A 17,424-nucleotide genomic window follows, 5' to 3' on the forward strand; every position below is an offset into this window, starting at 1 on the left:
ACTAACCTCTTCAGCCTCTGTCTCATTTCTTTTAATATCCAAATGATAATACCCTCAAGTTCTCATCTAATGAATTCTGTTATTGCCATCTTTTCCTAGTGTTTCCTGCTTCCAGTATTATTGAAAGTTCACAAGCTTACTTACATTGTTTCTTAAATCAGTACTTCTGAAAGAAGAAACTCTATAATCATTGTTTTGCTCTTAAATCACACACATCACACAGTGATATCTCTTTCTCCAGATTTTGCTGGACTGTTCCAGCAAAATTTTGCTGGACTGTTCCTCCATTAATACATTTTGTAAAAGAACGTTGCCACTCTCTTGAATTTCTTACCACCAGTGTATTACAGGATATGAGATGGTTGGGAACTGCTAGCACTATGGAAAAACACCACCATACTATTTGTAAAAATGGATTTTCTAGTTATATCCGCTAGCCCATAGTAAGTAGAAGATATTCTCACAGATATCTTACCATCCAATTCAGCAGCAGTTTATTTTTCCCCATTTAAGAAAGACAGAAGTATAGCTACCCCAGGGGAGTTGTTATGGCCTATTCTTTTGCAAATGGCCTATTTCTTTGTCCTTAGATATGAGAATGTGTCCAATTCCTTTGTGAGATTTTAGCAACTTTGAGAAAATTTCACAAATTAGTGAAGGAAATTTCTGCCGTTTCTCCTCAAAATATACCATCACCTTCCCCTCACCTATGCGGTCTAAATTAGAACTCAAATTCAGGTTCTATCTTACAAAGTAAAAGTCCAGAGAGGTATGAAAAAATTGTGAAATGTGACTATGAATTACAATAATCACTTGGTCTTTCCCATAGGAAGTGAAAGAAATTAGAGAAAATTAGATTTTACTGAGCTAATGAGGCACACAGTAAAAGGTTTAGTTTTGCTTTCACTTTTTTATTGAAGCAAGCAATGTGAGATTGCAGCTAATTTTGTAATCACTTTCATCTATTTAAGTCATAAATCAGATAAATGTAAAAGTCAACTGAAAATCCTGTAAGACAAAAGGGATAGGGAGAAGGATCTAGCATTTACTGGGTACTTATTATTAATATATTTGTTTTAATCCTCACAATAATCTTATAAAATAAATATTATTGTAATCTTACAGATGAGTAAAGTAGGTTCGGTGGGCTTAAATACCACCCCCAGTTTCACAAAGCTAGTACATTACAGAGGCAGGAGTCAAGGCCTGTATTCTTATAATGCGAACCATGCTGCTACTGCCCTACTGTAGAATTAGTCCACTGTAACAAATGGTCATTCGACCTTTATTTCTATGTGTATTTTATCTCTTTGTGGTCTTTACCACTATGTGTACTTAAACTCTAATTTATGATAGAAGTCATTTTAATCTGTGCCAAACCTTATTTCATTTGTGATCACACGGCAGCTTCTTTTCTGGAAAATATGTGGAATGTTTTCAATTTGTATCATGTTCTTTGGATTTTCTAAAGAGCAGAAAACACTTAAAATTCAATTTTTGCCTACACACCTGGAATGCAATTTAAAAAGATGTCTACAATAACATTCATGTTTTTCCATGTGAATTGCAGAGCAGGAAGGAAGAAGCACTGAAATGAAATCTGGTAACAAACCATGATACCATGAACCAAATAGCCATCTTACCCAATGCAGTCCATAACTTAAGGGGATACACATTGTAGGTAGTGATTAAGGTCATGGATTTTGAAATCAAGATGACCTGTGGATTACTATATTTCTTTAAATCTAAGACACTGTTGACTGTGAAAACTAACATTGCTTTATAATGAAGGAAAAAGTGCCAGCAGATAATTTTAAGATACCTTTGATTGCATGATGCATCCTGACTTCAGAAGAGTTCAATTTGGGGGAAAAAAAAGAATGAATGCAGAATTGATGGCATGAGGCAGCCATATCATATAAACTATAAACATTATAGGGGCTGAAACAAGATAAAAATTTATTCCTCAGTTACTAATGTACCTAATGGTTGTTACTTATTGTGGCTGTCGTCTCCTTTTGAGAACTGATTCAGGGATCCAGATTCTTTCCATCTTGGGTCTGGCCCATCTTTAATATATGACTTCCAGGATCCTGGTGATTATCTGCATGAAGATGGTGGGAGGGAAAAGAACCTGGGGGATTATGCCTGAGAATTGTGTATGAACCAGGGCTGGGAATGAAATTTATCACTAGCACTCACATTTCATTGTTGGAATTCATTCACAATGTCAGAAAGCAAGCTGGGCAACTTCATCAAGGCACATGCCCACAAAGAAAAGGAATCGGGTTTGGTGCAGAGTTGAGCTCTACCATGACCTACCAAGTTAGTGTGCTCTCCAGCATCCATGATTCTCTCTACTCACAGACACATGCAAGACTGTTTCCCAGCCTCATTTTGGCTGGATGGATCACTCAGTGGACATACCAAGGGCAGCTGCCCTAAAGAAACACCCAGATCTACCCTGGACTCTCTGTGTGCAAGATTTTAGCATTTATTGTCTTAAGGCTTTGAGATTTGGTAATGTCGTATGTTTATTACTATAGCATAATTTAGTCCAATGTGCTTCATAAACTCAGGTTCCTCATTTTATTTGTTAAAGATAACAATGATTACATCACAGAGTAGCTGTAGGGATTAAATGTGGCATAACATCTAAGCATTGAGTATAGTGCCTGGCATGTAACAGTGTAATCAATAAGTAAAATGTATTACTCTGATTTTCATAAAATCGTTACCAACTTTTGAATGTGGAATCTTTACTCTCATTTTACTTCCATCTTGTGTAAATATTTAAATAATTAACTTCATGTTATACTTACAAACTAATTTTTACTTATATTACTTAATCTTTTAAATTTTCTGGGAAAGAAAAATCCCCTAACATAGGCTTCAGATAAAATTAGAGTGTTTTGGAACCCTTCATATGATAGTATGCCAAGATGTTCTGTTTATAGACACCAAGAATAACATTGGTAATTGTGTGAGAGTTCTGGTGCTTCACTTAGGATGAACACAAATTGACAGAAGTTCAATCTTCAGCTACTCTAGAGAATTTAACCTAAACTCAAACCCTATTAAAGTTTTCAGAACCCATGAGAAAGCAATGAATTTGCTCCAGAAAGATGACAATAGTTTTGAGCTTAAATATGCCTTAACTCCATGCTGATAATACTCTATTTCCACTGTGAGACCACCACCTCATTTTAGATGTGAAGCGAAGATTCATGCCAAAGTGTGCTATGGGGAAAAGGTGAGACCACTAAATGTCTTATCACACATGAAACTAAAGGGGAAGCATATCTTATAATTGGCTGAAATACACCTACAATTCAAGAAAAAATTTTAAAAAGCGAAACTAGACCATATTTTGATGTTATTATGCATTGAATACGTGTACATGGAAATAGAATGAGTGGGACAAAATGAGAATTTAGGGTCAAAACAGTTTTGCCTTTTTGACTCTTTTTGTTTTGTTTTGTTTCATGGCCATTGCTACTTTTTTTTTTCTTTTCTTTTTTTGATATAATTGACATTGTCAAAGTTCCATTCTTAGGGCAAAAGTGTAGATTAAGTTTTAAACTTTGAAAAGTGCACAACAGATATTATCCGAAGCAAAATTATTATTCAAAAATAATTTCAGTTTATAAAGTTCCTCAAATACCCAGGTGTATAAATACAGATTACCCATCTGCTGTTGTCTTTGAAAAATTTGCTCCTTTTTACTGTGATTTTATTTCTCCCTTGCTTTCATGCTGTCATCAACTTCAAAGTGAGGACCTTACACAGTAAAGATATGCAAAGGATACAGAAGTTTATGTAAATCAGGCCCAGCGTGTACTGATTTTTAGATACAGCTATTACTCAATTTTACAACATACAGTCATTGTACTTTTGTATTTTTCTAAACTAAATTATGAAAGTCAGTAATTTAAGTGATTCCGGTAAGAGAGTTCAAACTTTACCTATTTCAACCATTTGAATATTTTACTTTCATTTCAGTGAAATTATTCTCACTTTTAAAAGTGGTAATTTTGTGGGTTTTTCTGTTTTTTGCTTTGTGCAAAGCAGTAAAGTATGTATATTCCTGAGATTGATTACTACAGAAAAACATTTTATTCTTTATAGTTTGTAATCTTTTCCTATAAAATCATATTATTTTAAGATTTCTAGAAGTTGTCTATACACTGAAGATGAAATAATTACTTTGTTATTTTTATAAAGATGATATTTTTTCATACCTATCAAATATAAAATATCCAGATGTGAAAAAATGGCACATTTCATATTGTTGGGGAGGAAGAAATTTTCCTCTACCCTTCTAGTTTCTTCTGGCTCTTCTAAGAATTAAGTTGGCATGGTATAGATTAACAGGAGAAAATCAAACGAAAGTCTGACAGCATGTACACATGGGAGAGATCCAGAAAAACAGAAACTCACCAAAATGGTTCAAGCTCTCACCTTAAATATCATCTTCCCCTAAAGACAAAAGAGGATGTTGGGGGTAGTGGTTTGGGACTTCAAAGGGAAGGAAGGCATTGAGATGGAGATGGAAAGCAAATGTTTGGTAAACAAATGTTTACTGGGTCATGAAGAGAAAACTGAACAGAAAAAGTAATTCTAACAGGAAATTTTTTGCTTTGTTCCTCCCTAACATACCTAGCTCATGCTATAGTTATCTATGGTGATAGCTCCCTCCCTGGGACAGGTCCTCTGTCTATATTCTTTTAGGCAGTTAAGGGGAAGGTCAAAGTTTTATCCTGAGTCTTTGGGGCCTTGATTGTTTCAGTTCAAAGTAATCCAAACAGACATTTTAGGGTGGCAAATTTTCCTTCCCTACAATATACATGATGATTTTTTATCATTGTATGTTTTACAAGTTATTCTTGAGGCTGGTCATCTCAGACATGTTAGGCATGAAATTGTTAATTGCAGAGACAAGAATTTTGGCATGCAAAAGCAACTTCTGTTTTGAAACTAGCTCTTTTACTTTATATGTTTATAACCAAATATGCAATAAACTTGTGTGAAGTTTAATATTTGAAGACTTTCCTAAAGCTAATGATTAAAATCACATTGAAATAATTACACGAAAAGGGTAGTTACTCTTTCCTCACATATTATAGGAGTTATCTGTGAGACACTGTTTGTTCAAATTACCATTTGGACTTACATTTATTATTCTCTATATGTCAAATAATAATTAGTACCATTTTTATTAACTGGAGATATTATATTAAAATTTCACCTCTAGGTCCACTCTGAATAGTTTGTGAAACTGTCAGGAATTTTTTAGTGAACTAATGAAAGCCCTTTTCCTGGATATCTGGGATATCTCCAGTTATAAGACTTCTCTTAACACATTGTAGTGAAAAACTGACTTGAAAGATTTCATGAAATATTTACAAATTTTTGTTTTAACTTCTAAAAGATGGTTAATGAAGGTAACTTACTTGTAATCCTTTTAAATTCCTTTTCATTTTTTTAAACTTCTTCATTCTCTTTTCCTACCTTCTCAAATTTTTATTCTAAGGCAAGAAAACTATGAACATAAAGGCAAAATCTTTTGTCCATGAATTCCATAAGCTTTCTAGTGAGAAAAGATGTTCTACTTAAAAATTTAAAGTGAAACCAAGTTAAAATGCAAAAACTGTCGTTGAAATTAACATTGCAAAATGTAAGGACTTCTTGAATTTCACTAAATATCCTTTATTTTTTAAATTTTTTTATTATTATTTTTTTTGCGGTACGCGGGCCTCTCACTGTTGTGGCCTCTCCCATTGCGGAGCACAGGCTCTGGACGCGCAGGCTCAGCAGCCATGGCTCACGGGCCTAGCTGCTCCGTGGCATGTGGGATCTTCCCGGACCGGGGCACGAACCCGTGTCCCCTGCATCGGCAGGCGGACTCTCAACCACTGTGCCACCAGGGAAGCCCTAAATATCCTTTATTTATCTTTAGAATGGTGACCTTAAAAACAGTTACACATTTTGGTTTTACTTTCAAGGGCTACTTGTCAACCATTTTCCATTTTCCAAGCTGAATTCTGTTTTGTGGTTGCCCTTTAATCACTGAAGGTCCCTTTTTATCATTTCTGCACTAATTGGTATTAAAACACTTGACAATTTATTGTGATTTAAGTTTCATTAGCTTGCATCTCTTTCCCCACTAGATGATTAACAAAGATGTTAAATAAGATTACAACCTAATAAAAATGCCCTCTGTACCCTGACAGCATCTCTCCTCAACTAGGTAACAATTTGTTGTCTTGATGGAAGCAAAACATGGTTTCAGCCTGTGTCCTGTGAAGAATTAGGCTGTTTGTCTTAGAAAATTTGAAGATTTATAATCTCCCTTCAGGATATGATACGTGTAAGTTGAGAGTAAAATTGTCTTTTATTTAATTGATATAAATTTATATTAGTATTTGTATAAAATTAAGCTTCTTAATTATTCAGCTTTTAAAATATGAACCTTATTTCCAAAAAAAAGGTATTTCATACACATGCATACACACACACACACACACACACACACACAGCACTTAAGATATAGATATTTTTAAAGCTAATTTATAATTTCAATTTATACTTTTCAATTTCTTGAAGACACCTTAAGGTGGATTTACTCTGAAAGGTGGGCTTCAATTAACTTCATCTTAGGTTGACAATTCTTGCACCCTTTTTAGAAACAGCTTTATTGAGATAAAACTTATATGTTATAAAATTCACCCTGTTAAAATGTACAACTCAGGGTTTTTTTTCCATATATATTCACTGTTGTTCAACACTCATATCTTTTAGCTGTATCCTATAAACTTTCATATGCTGTTGTTGCAACATTTTTAATATTACTTGACTATACTATTGATTATAACTTGTATATTTACTTCTTACTTTATACAGACATTCTTAACATGATTGTAAGTTCATTATTGGCTGGACATATATGCTTGTAAGGGGATACTTAATTGGAAGTTCTGAGTGCAGCAACAAGGTAAAATAGATGTGAAATGTCAAAGTGCATATGAGTCAGATCACATTACGCTGAGTTTATAAAAGAAATACCCCAAATTCCTTTATACAACTCATTGTCTCACACCCATATACTGTCCTTAGACCCTGAGAGGGGGAGCCTTTATCTAGGGCTGTATGTCTCAGAGATTGCACTGAGTTGAATAGAATCCCCCCAAAATTCATGTCTAGCCAGAACCTCAGAATGTAATCTTATTTGTAAATAGGGTCTTTGCTGATATTATCAAGTTGAGATCATAATGGATTAGCATGTGCCCCCTAAATCTCATATAACTGGTGTCCTTATAAAAAGAAGAAAATGTTGTATTGATATATCACATAGACCCATGAATTTTGTAAATTATTTATAATGAAACGGTTTTATAGACAGAACTCTCTGAAAAACTATTGACTCGGGGACCCACACAGCCGAGGAATGGCCCAGCCACACCCATATTAAATACCAGAAACTAGGGGGAAAGAGAATTTGTAAAGATGGTTGTTTGAAGAGATATGTCCCCTACAACTCACCCATCTAAACTTCCAACAGAAAACAAGACCATTCTCTCCTTCTCTTCAAGATAAGATGTTGGATTTCCATGTGATAAATAGAAGAGCTTAGTACATATCCCCTAGATTTTGGAGGGGCATACTTGTGTCTGATATATGGTTGAGGAGTCTGAAAGCAAGAAGCTGTTTGCATTGGCCTGGGGCAAGCACGAAAGAGATGATAGATATACAGATGGAGATGGAAATGGAGATGGAGATGGGGAGAGGGGGAGAGAGAGAGATTCAGAGAGAAACAAGACTTTGTTGAGAAGTAACTGAACTCCCACAAAATATAGAATAAAGATTGATTTAGAGTTTTCTGTGGCCCTATGACAACCTGCAGGAGAGAGGAAAGAGCTGCATGGGAATCATTTAGGAATTTCATGTCTTAACAGAGAAGAAGCTAGGGGTTGACCATTGAGCATCTGATTCCTAGAGGCAATCACAAAAAAATAAACACCAAAAAAACAGGTCCATTCCATTTAAGGGAAAAAATAATGAAAGACCAATAACAATGTTAATTTCTCCAAAGACCATAAGTAATAAACACCCCATGGGAGAGTGTGAGATTTAAGTTTGCATCAGGCCTAGAGGTCATAAATAAGATCTGAAAATATCAGTCAATAAAGAACTTTCTGCTACCCTTACTACTGCTCCCTCCCTTTGCTTTTTCCAGGAAGATGAAAATGGCATCTAGTAGCAAAGGTGGAAATAAGCATGAAAAAAGAAAATCAACACTCTCTTCATACAGACCAAGCCACACCTAGGTGAGAAAAAAAAAGTCACCTTCATCCTGTTAATTATTTGCTGAATTGAGACTGTTTGTAACTTAAAATGGGAGTTATAAAACCTTTTTTATTTTTTTAACTGAGAGTGATCAGTAATGCTGAGGGGCTCCCTGAGTGTCATCCTGTGATGAAAGACAAACTACTCTTTAAAAGATTTCAAGAGTATGTGGGGGAAAAAATGAATTCCTTTTGGTTACATTCCTTGAGTTTTGTTAATTAGGGATACCAGCCAAAATATGTTTTAACTAATATAGCAGAGGTTATGCTTTGCTAACACATAGCATGATACAGGCCATGGAATACAGTGCTAAATGGAAGGACGGAATTAAAATTTTCTCCAAAGTTTTTACAATACATTTTCTCTCCTTCTAGCTTAGATTTCACAACCCAATAATTCAAGCTCTCCCTGAAGAATTTCTAAACAAACTTGACCTGATATCTTTTCATCCCACCTGCCCTGCAAGGATTTAATGTTGGGTAAATCTCTTTGTACACTGACTTCTGAGGAGAAAATCATACACCTGAGCCAACTGGTGACACTACACATTCATGGTCACCTATTTGATCACTGTCTAACAGCGATTTCAATTGAATTATGTTTCACTAGGCAATGTTTCTTTTCATTTCCTACAAGAGGTATTTTATCTTATACACTTGTCTCTCTTTCTTCCAAAATCTCTTTTATTCTCAATAGATGAGCTAGGCCTTCATTTCACAATGAAAATAAGAGTACATTGACAAGTAAAGCCTAGTTCCGGCTTCCAAAAAACCAGCAACCCTATAAGCACCAGCACACACGTTCCTTTCATTAAAAATGGAAATTCTCTCACCAACATCAGGCCCATACTTGCTCCTGTATTTATGAGTGTTGTCCTGCCCTGACTCTTTAGGATGTAACATTATTAATTAACCCACATTCCTTTAGAATATCAAACTTCCCCTTTTACCCAGGAAACTTTTCTATCTTCATGTGAGTTTGTTCAAATTCCCCAAACAACAGCAAATAGAAAAAAGGAAAAAGCAAGTTCTTACATGTTAAAAAAAAAAAAATACAACAATGATAATACACACACACAAACATCAGGAAAAGAGTACAGAAATAAATAAAAACAGAAACAGATACTCATATTGCTGGCAGGAATGTGAATTATTCAACTTCCATTGGGAGATATTTTTGACAATACCTGTCAAATTTACAAAAGCGTATATCCTCTTCCCTGTAATCCTGAATCTGGGAATGATCATACAATATTTTTACATACATGAATGGAAATATGCACAAGTTTATTTATTGCAATATTGTCAGTGATAAAACCATGTGAGTCAAATCAATCTACTGCTTAAAGCCTGCAATGGTTCTAGCATTTCACTCAAAGAATTATTCAAGTATTGCCAGTGGCTGCTCCTTGGTTTTTTCTTCATCGTCTACCATTCTCCCTTCACTTACTGTGCTCTAGGCACAATGTCTTTCTCATCTTCCAACATAGGAGGTATGTGCTGTAATAAGCCCCTTCCCTTTGATTGGAACAGCGTTCCCATATTACCTGTCTCTTCCATCTAGAATATAAATTCCATGAAGGTTTTAATCTTTATCTGGTTTGTTCACTGATAAAGTTCTGAGATAATCCTGATACATAGTAGGTACTCAATAAATGTTTGTTGAATTAATGAATAATACCAGATAATCCTTTAAAGCTGAGTATTTAAAAAAATATAGTAAATATCTAAAACATAGTACTACACACTACAAAAAAAGTCAAACAATGATTATACTTTTTTTTTTTTTGCGGTATACGGGCCTCTCACTGTTGTGGCCTCCCCCGTTGTGGAGCACAGGCTCCGGACGCGCAGGCTCAGCGGCCATGGCTCATGGGCCCAGCCGCTACGCGGCACGTGGGATCTTCCCGGACCGGGGCACGAACCGGTGTCCCCTCATCGGCAGGCGGACTCTCAACCACTGCGCCACCAGGGAAGCCCAATGATTATACTTTTTATGTATATCTATAAGACATGTTAAATGAAAAAAGAAAAGGATACTGAAAGTGATATATATTACATTTGTATAAATTGTGGAAAAAGAATATATTCATTTATAGTTGCTTGCATTTTCATTTAAAAACCCTAGACATACATTAAGATATTAAAAATTTTAATAATTGTTCTCATACCCATTGTTTTGAACTTAGTCACATGGCCATACCTAATTGCCAGGGGAGCTGAAAAATGTTGGCTAGCTGGACAGCCTTGAATCCAGCTATTCATTAGGATGGAAAATGAGGAGAATGAGGTTTTATGGAAAGCTGGAAGTCTCCTCTATGGTCTTTAAAAAGTACCATAAATCTACATAGGCCACAGAGTATAAATATCCTGATTTGTCCCAGAATTTCTAAAACTCAGGGGTTTTTTTTTCTTTTTTTTTTAGTCCAGTACTTGAATGGCAACTGCTACTTAAACCCTTAGATAATGCCAAGTGCTGAAAGTTCCCCCTTGTCTTGTGTCTTCCTTTGAATTATTCATAGAAATCTACCATGCTGCTGCTGTTAATATCTCCAAAATGCCTGCCCAGCCTTTACGTAATCCTTTCCACAAACGTGCCTTTCCGCAGGTTTTGAATTTTACAGGTTTCAAATAACTTGGTCTATTTCAATAGCAGCTGAATATTCCTTCCTGCCACTTATTTGCCTGAATCCTAGGAACCTTGTATATAACCTAGGGTATATGCTTTTGGTGTCTCATCTTCTATCGTTTTGCTAGTCACTTCCAGCCCTAATTTAAATCTGGCTGCTTCCTGAACAAACTTCTTTGCCTGCATGCCTCTCAAGTAACACAAGGTCAGGAAAAGAAAAATGATCTCCTTGCTCCCCATTGTCACTTTCAAGTCATTTCTCCTCATTTCTCTTTCCAAAAAACGTAGATCCTTTGACATCTGACAAAGTCCCATCAACAACCTACATCCTGGTCCCACAACTTTATTCATTGAAGATCTTAGCTCCTGCCCCACTCTTTTTCTCTGTGACTCTGCCGCATATGTGGGTGTGCCTTTTGACATCTTGACATTTAGTGTTTTCATAAGTCTATCAATTGGAGTCTCTACAGGAAACATTATCACCCCTTATGATTCGTAGGAAGAGATTTTAATGAAAACAACTTATGTAAGGGAAGACAGTTATAGGAAAAATGGTGAAATAACCTGCAAAAAAAATCAAATAAAAACAAAAGGAAAACAGAAAAAGAAAACAGCAAACAAGCAAGCAAGCAAGCAAGAATACAATAACTAAGACAGAACGCAGGACGAAAATAAGAAAGATTATGTAGACAAAGAGTCAGATCTCAGTCCTGCCATTTATCAGCTATGGACTGTGATTTACATCATGAGCAAGGCTCCATAGGTACAACTCTGGTCCTGGGTTGACCAATCCAGCTCTTCCTTCTGAACATGAAAACTCCTAAATTTTCCTGGTAAGTTTGTAGTTCATAGAGCTGTGTCAAAGACAGGAACTTCTGAAGAAAATTACCACACATTTCTCAGTGCTGTGCTGCCTAAGACGCTGTCCAAAACTAAGATAAGTGTATTCACCCAAACACTCTGTAGAGCCCAGATGTCACGGATCTCACTCATCTGTGATTATACATAAGGTTGTATCCCCATTTAATCACTAAATCTATGACAGATCAAGAACTTTTAATCCTCTTTGCTGAAAATTACTTCTCAAAGAGCACTAAAAAAGATGAGTAACCAGTCTCCCAGTCACAGTTGATCCTGTTTTCTCCCCATTTTCTAGCTTCCACTTACCCATTTCAGCTACCTTAGTATCTGTGCACTGGCTCACACTACTCTCTGAACTTTTTTTCAGTCAGGATTTTTGAATCAGTGCTCTTTCCCACTTTGGCTTACAGCTCAGATACTACCTTCTCAGAGAAGACTCACTACCTGTCTTACTCAAACAAAGTAGGTCTTCTCTACCCTGTGACATTATACATCCGGGTAACATTTTAAACAGACCTTGTTATAATTTGAAATAGTTAATTGTCTGTTTACCTATTTAAAGTTTTAAATAGTTAAAGTTTTACTTACTTAAAGTTTTCCTCCCCTCACTAAGTTATTAACCCCCTGTGGAGAAGGAGACTGTCTTGCTTACTGCTGAACTCCCATGGTCCGGCACTATGTGGTCCTTTAAACATCATGTATAGGTTGTTTCTATCATACATGTGACCTGAGATAAAACCTGTAAAATTCAGTAGTAGCCTGTACTCACTATACAGCTATATCTATATATCATATGATATATATAGACAATAATATCGTCAAAAATGTATTGATTGAACATTCCTTTCCTTTACATGTAGGAAAAGACTCTGTATTTTGAGAAATCACAAATAAGAGGGTTATATGCTCTTTATTTGAAAAAATATCTTTTGGAATAGCCTTTTGAGAACAAAACATTTGTTCTCAAACATGCATTTCTGAGTTTTACTTGTTATTATTGCCAGAGTTTGAGCTCTCATACAACATATCACTCCATCAGATATGGAATAAAGAAATCCCGTGTTTTTACCCTCGGGGCTTGAAGAGTGGAAATTTAGCCACTGAAATATATCATTTTTATTAGAATGAAGAAGAAGCAAGTTCTATGTGTTTTCTTAAAAAACACATGCTTTTAATAGAAAAACACAACCGCCTAACAGTACAATGGCAATTACTACTGATTATATGGCATCCAACATATCTGCATTTTGTATTCAATTTCTTATGTTTTGTGTAATGATATTTGTTTACTTATTTATTAATGACAAGTTCCAGGGAATAATACCATGTCTTTTTTCTTTTTTGGCTAAGCACTTCAGGTTGTTGTGGCTGATAAAATATGATATCCTCAGCTGCTGTAATGAAGTCTACTCATAACTCTTTCCCTGAAGAATGGGCCCCTAATACTCCATAATCCATGAAGGATTCTCATATAGCATTATGGAGCTCTTAGGTCCAGAATATCAATAAAATCTGAAAAGGGGAATGTATGTTTGCTTTATGTCTCAGATTTCTGATATGTACCATCAGATTCACTTTTTATTCTCTGTTCATGGTACTGTATAATAACATTTTACCTTCAGAGCTGCTTGCAATTTTCATGCCAAACTTCTCCCTAAAAGTTTTACTAACCTAGAGACTTAGGAAGGGAAATAAAATGGACTAGGAAAGATTAGCCTTGTGGCCGATGTCCTTCTTTCAGTGATATGATTTTGACAAAGGAATTTCTATGATGTCAGAATCGAGCAGAAATTGTCAACTACTCAAATAACTGTAAATAGATAATAAATCTCTATATGACAACACTATTAAATGAGCCCTTTCACATAGATGTAAATGTCTATGTTTAATACTTTGTAAGTTTTTCTGATAGCTATCTCAAAAGTTATGGAAAAGTGAGGTATCAAATTTCTGGTTGTGCTGTAGTTAACTTTCTAAAATATGCCAGACAGATTTCCTATATTAGAAATATACAGAGAGGAGTTTGGTTGTGACTTTGCTGGAACCTGACTCAGTGAAAAGGATATAAGCAACTTATTTTTTAAGAGAGTTGAGGTAGTAACACAGTCAGTGAAGCAATTCAATTCTGGTTTTAAGTTGGTGGTTTGAACTAGACCACCAAGTTTCCTTCCAGCTCAGACAGTGCATGGATCGGTCTATAATATTACACATAATCCATGGCATTTTATGAAACGCACTAATAATAGAGGCCAAAGCTAATGCCATTTGAGAGTTGAACAGGGAACCTATCAGTAGCTTGGTCTTACTTCAGGCTTGTAAATACTTGGAACTTTCAGCAAACTTTTAATAAAAGTTCCAAATCACTATGGGCTTGAATGTATGCAGCAATTTTATAGTCTTTTTAGTCTCTCTCCTCTAAGTACTTACAGGAATTTTGCTGATTAGCTAGTAAACTCTCAGCCTTAGGAAAAGCCTAAAAAAGAAAATGCTAAGTCAGGAAGGATTTTTTTTTTTTTAATACAAGGGGAAATGTTCTTATTTAGAGCAATAGGAAAAGCTATTGAATATTTTACCCTGAAAATGGTTTTACTAAATGTCTATTTTCATTCAACAGAAGGCCTATTGAAACATCTAAGTAACACATACAAAATCAATTTATCAAGTAGCTATATTATCCTTGTGGGTATCATACATCCCAGTACTTTTGAATAGAGTTATCAAGAAATATTGGTTAAATCACTGCTAACAAAAGGTTTACATTTTTCTAATTTTTATTTTACATATATATGGAAATCATTTAGTGCATATTTAATAGATAAAATAATTTAAAAGAATAGAAAGTTTCTTGCTTAAATGTAAACTTGGTACAGAACATTTTAAAAGTAAAAATAGCTTATAAATTTGAGCATTGATTTGCATACAAAAATTACTGACAGTTAATGTGGGTCTGACTCTGGGAACATCCTGTAATTAGAGAATTGTGCTGGAAATATTTGAAGTTAAGGCTTTGTCATGAACTCCACTTCTTTTCCTTCTTATTGGAGTAAGATTGTACATACAACTGTAGCACCTGAGCATTCCAAGTACCTACTGCTGTATAACAATCACCTCAGAATTTAGTGGCATAAAACCACAATCCTTTTATTATGCTCAGAAGTCCTGTGGGTCAGGAGTTTGGACAGGTACCATAAGGACGGCATATCTCTGCTTCACAAGGCCTGAGCCTAAACTTGGAAACCTCAGCTACTGAGGAATAACTCAAAGGACCAGAACTGGAATCATCTCGAGGATCTTGTACTTGCATGTTTGGCACCTAGGTGGGGTGACTCAGCCTGAGCTCAGATTGCTCTGCAGACCTGAGCTCTTACCTGAGTCTTCTCCACATGGCTTGGGCTTCCTCAAACTTTGGTGGCCTGAAGATAGTCAAACTTCTTCCATCATGTCCCTGGACTCCAAGAGCAAGTTTTCCACGGAACAAGGCAGAAGATACATGACTTCTTGACTTAGCCTTGAAAACCTCAGTCATTTCTACCATAATCTCCTAGTCAAAGAAATTACAAACCCACTCAGACACAAGGGGAGGGGGGCCCACCTCGCAATAAGATGATTGTCAAAAAATTTGTAGCCATATTTTAAAAGCAGCATTCCCTTCTATTTAAGAAATTATACTTTTAGTTAGTCTTACAGTCTATTTATTTATTCCCAATGAATCCACATATATTTTTATTTAACTGAAGTTAAACATATATATACATTTAAAGTTAATGGAAAGTTTTGAAAGCACAATCTGATTTCATTACTAATTTAATTGAATCGAGCAGCACTTCATGGGAAGAAGTTCATTCTCATCACTAGTTCTCATAGGTGGAACACTCTGGAATTGTGAAAGAAGCCTATTGGTATCTTTCCAGTATCTTCTCTTTCAGAGAGTATTTCAGGCTGATAATTTATCTTTTAGTTCTAGGCTTTCAAAATTTAGTAGTCCCCTGAAGAATTTCTTAGACCATGAAATCTCTCAGATAAGCCAATTCATAATTTTAGTGGTAATAGAGACAGTTAAGATTGCCAAAGTAAAGATATTTACTTTCATATTGTCCCCCTTTGAAACAATATTTTTTCAAGGTCCAGGATGGTAAGCTTAGCTCCATATGAGACTTAGTTTCATATCATATTACTTGTTTCTTAGGGTTGCATATGACCCACGTCACATGTATGGGTCATATGCATTCGTTAGCAATAACAAACAAAAAGGGAAGTAAAGTGGGCAGTAAAGTAACAGTAATTATTTTGGGTTGGAGGGTGAAATGTACTGGAAAGAAAAAAAAGTCACTATATCAAAAACTCGTGAGTGAAGGAAAGAGAAACACTTTTATAATTGCCACTAGCAGGAGATTTCTGTGGCCAGAAGTAGAAGAGTACTAGGCACCTACAGTTCAGCACTTGTAAAAAACAAGACTGAACTAAGCAACCTTTTATATTTAAATTGTACAAGAGTGAATGTTAGAACCTGTCTTCTGCTGTATCTTGGTGAAGGGGAATGAGATTACATTCCAAATGTGTGCTCAAGACTCTCCTGGACGAAAAGGCAACAAGTAGCAGCAAGTGTGCTTTCATCCTCATGATTAGGGAGGATGGGAATTAACACTGTGATTGTGGTAAAATCCTTGATTATTCAGATGCGTTATAGGAAATACCCTAACTCCTTTCATAGTTTGTTAAATCAGGCTAAAATGACTACAAAATCCTTTCAAACGCTTCACATCCAATTTGGAATGCAAATACTGAGAGCAACTGACTGTGTTAATTATAATACATTTACCTCTATTTCTTCAGTTAAGTTCCTAACATTTAATTCTCTATAGTATAACCTCAAGATTGACACCATGACAATTACATCATTTTCTAGACAATGAATTCTACATGATTTAAGTACATTGCCAACTAAGAATATTTGGAATCTATAGTAGACATGGCAACGTGATGCCCAAATCCTGCCTCATAGAAGGGCTCAATGACCAGCTTCCAGGAATGACAGCCTTCAGCTGCCAATCCAATCTGAGAAGTCATGCCCTTTCCAGGACGTATATAGCCAATGTCTGATGGAAGAAGGCTATAAAATCCTGGATTATATGTCATTATATTTGGGACAACCCTGGTGGGTCATTTAGCACCAGCTCTCTTGTAGGTTCAGTCAAGGCTGTCGCCAGACCTGCACTGCAGCTGAACTTGTCCTTCTGCCCACTCTTGCTTCCTTCCTCTTCCTTTCCCAGGGGTTGATTTCTACCAATGTCACACCCTAACAAACATCTTGCATTCTAAACTCCACTCCAGAATCAGTTTCTAGAAAACACAACCTTCAATAGAATCTAAAAAATTAAGGTTAATCAAACCCGAATATAAACGGTCAGAATACACTTAAACTTTTAAGATATGCAAAAACACATTCTACTAGAAAAGGAGTAACTTATTCTCTCTGTGAAAGAGCTTCTCCTCCAACTGATTATATCATTTTCAATTAAAATAACCCACTTGTCAATAATAGAAAGTGTCAGTGTCAATGGCAGTACACATTTCAAAAGTATACTTAGT

General features: G+C 35.6%; 1 long non-coding RNA gene across 2 annotated transcripts in view; it reads right to left on the reverse strand.

Annotated features, from left to right (window-relative positions):
• Nucleotides 1-17,424, reverse strand: part of LOC307196932 — a 386,149-nt gene that overhangs the window by 347,804 nt on the left and 20,921 nt on the right. The window lies entirely within an intron of this gene.

Source organism: Stenella coeruleoalba (genome assembly GCF_951394435.1).
Source record: "Stenella coeruleoalba genome assembly, chromosome: 14".
Lineage (NCBI taxonomy): Eukaryota > Metazoa > Chordata > Mammalia > Artiodactyla > Delphinidae > Stenella > Stenella coeruleoalba.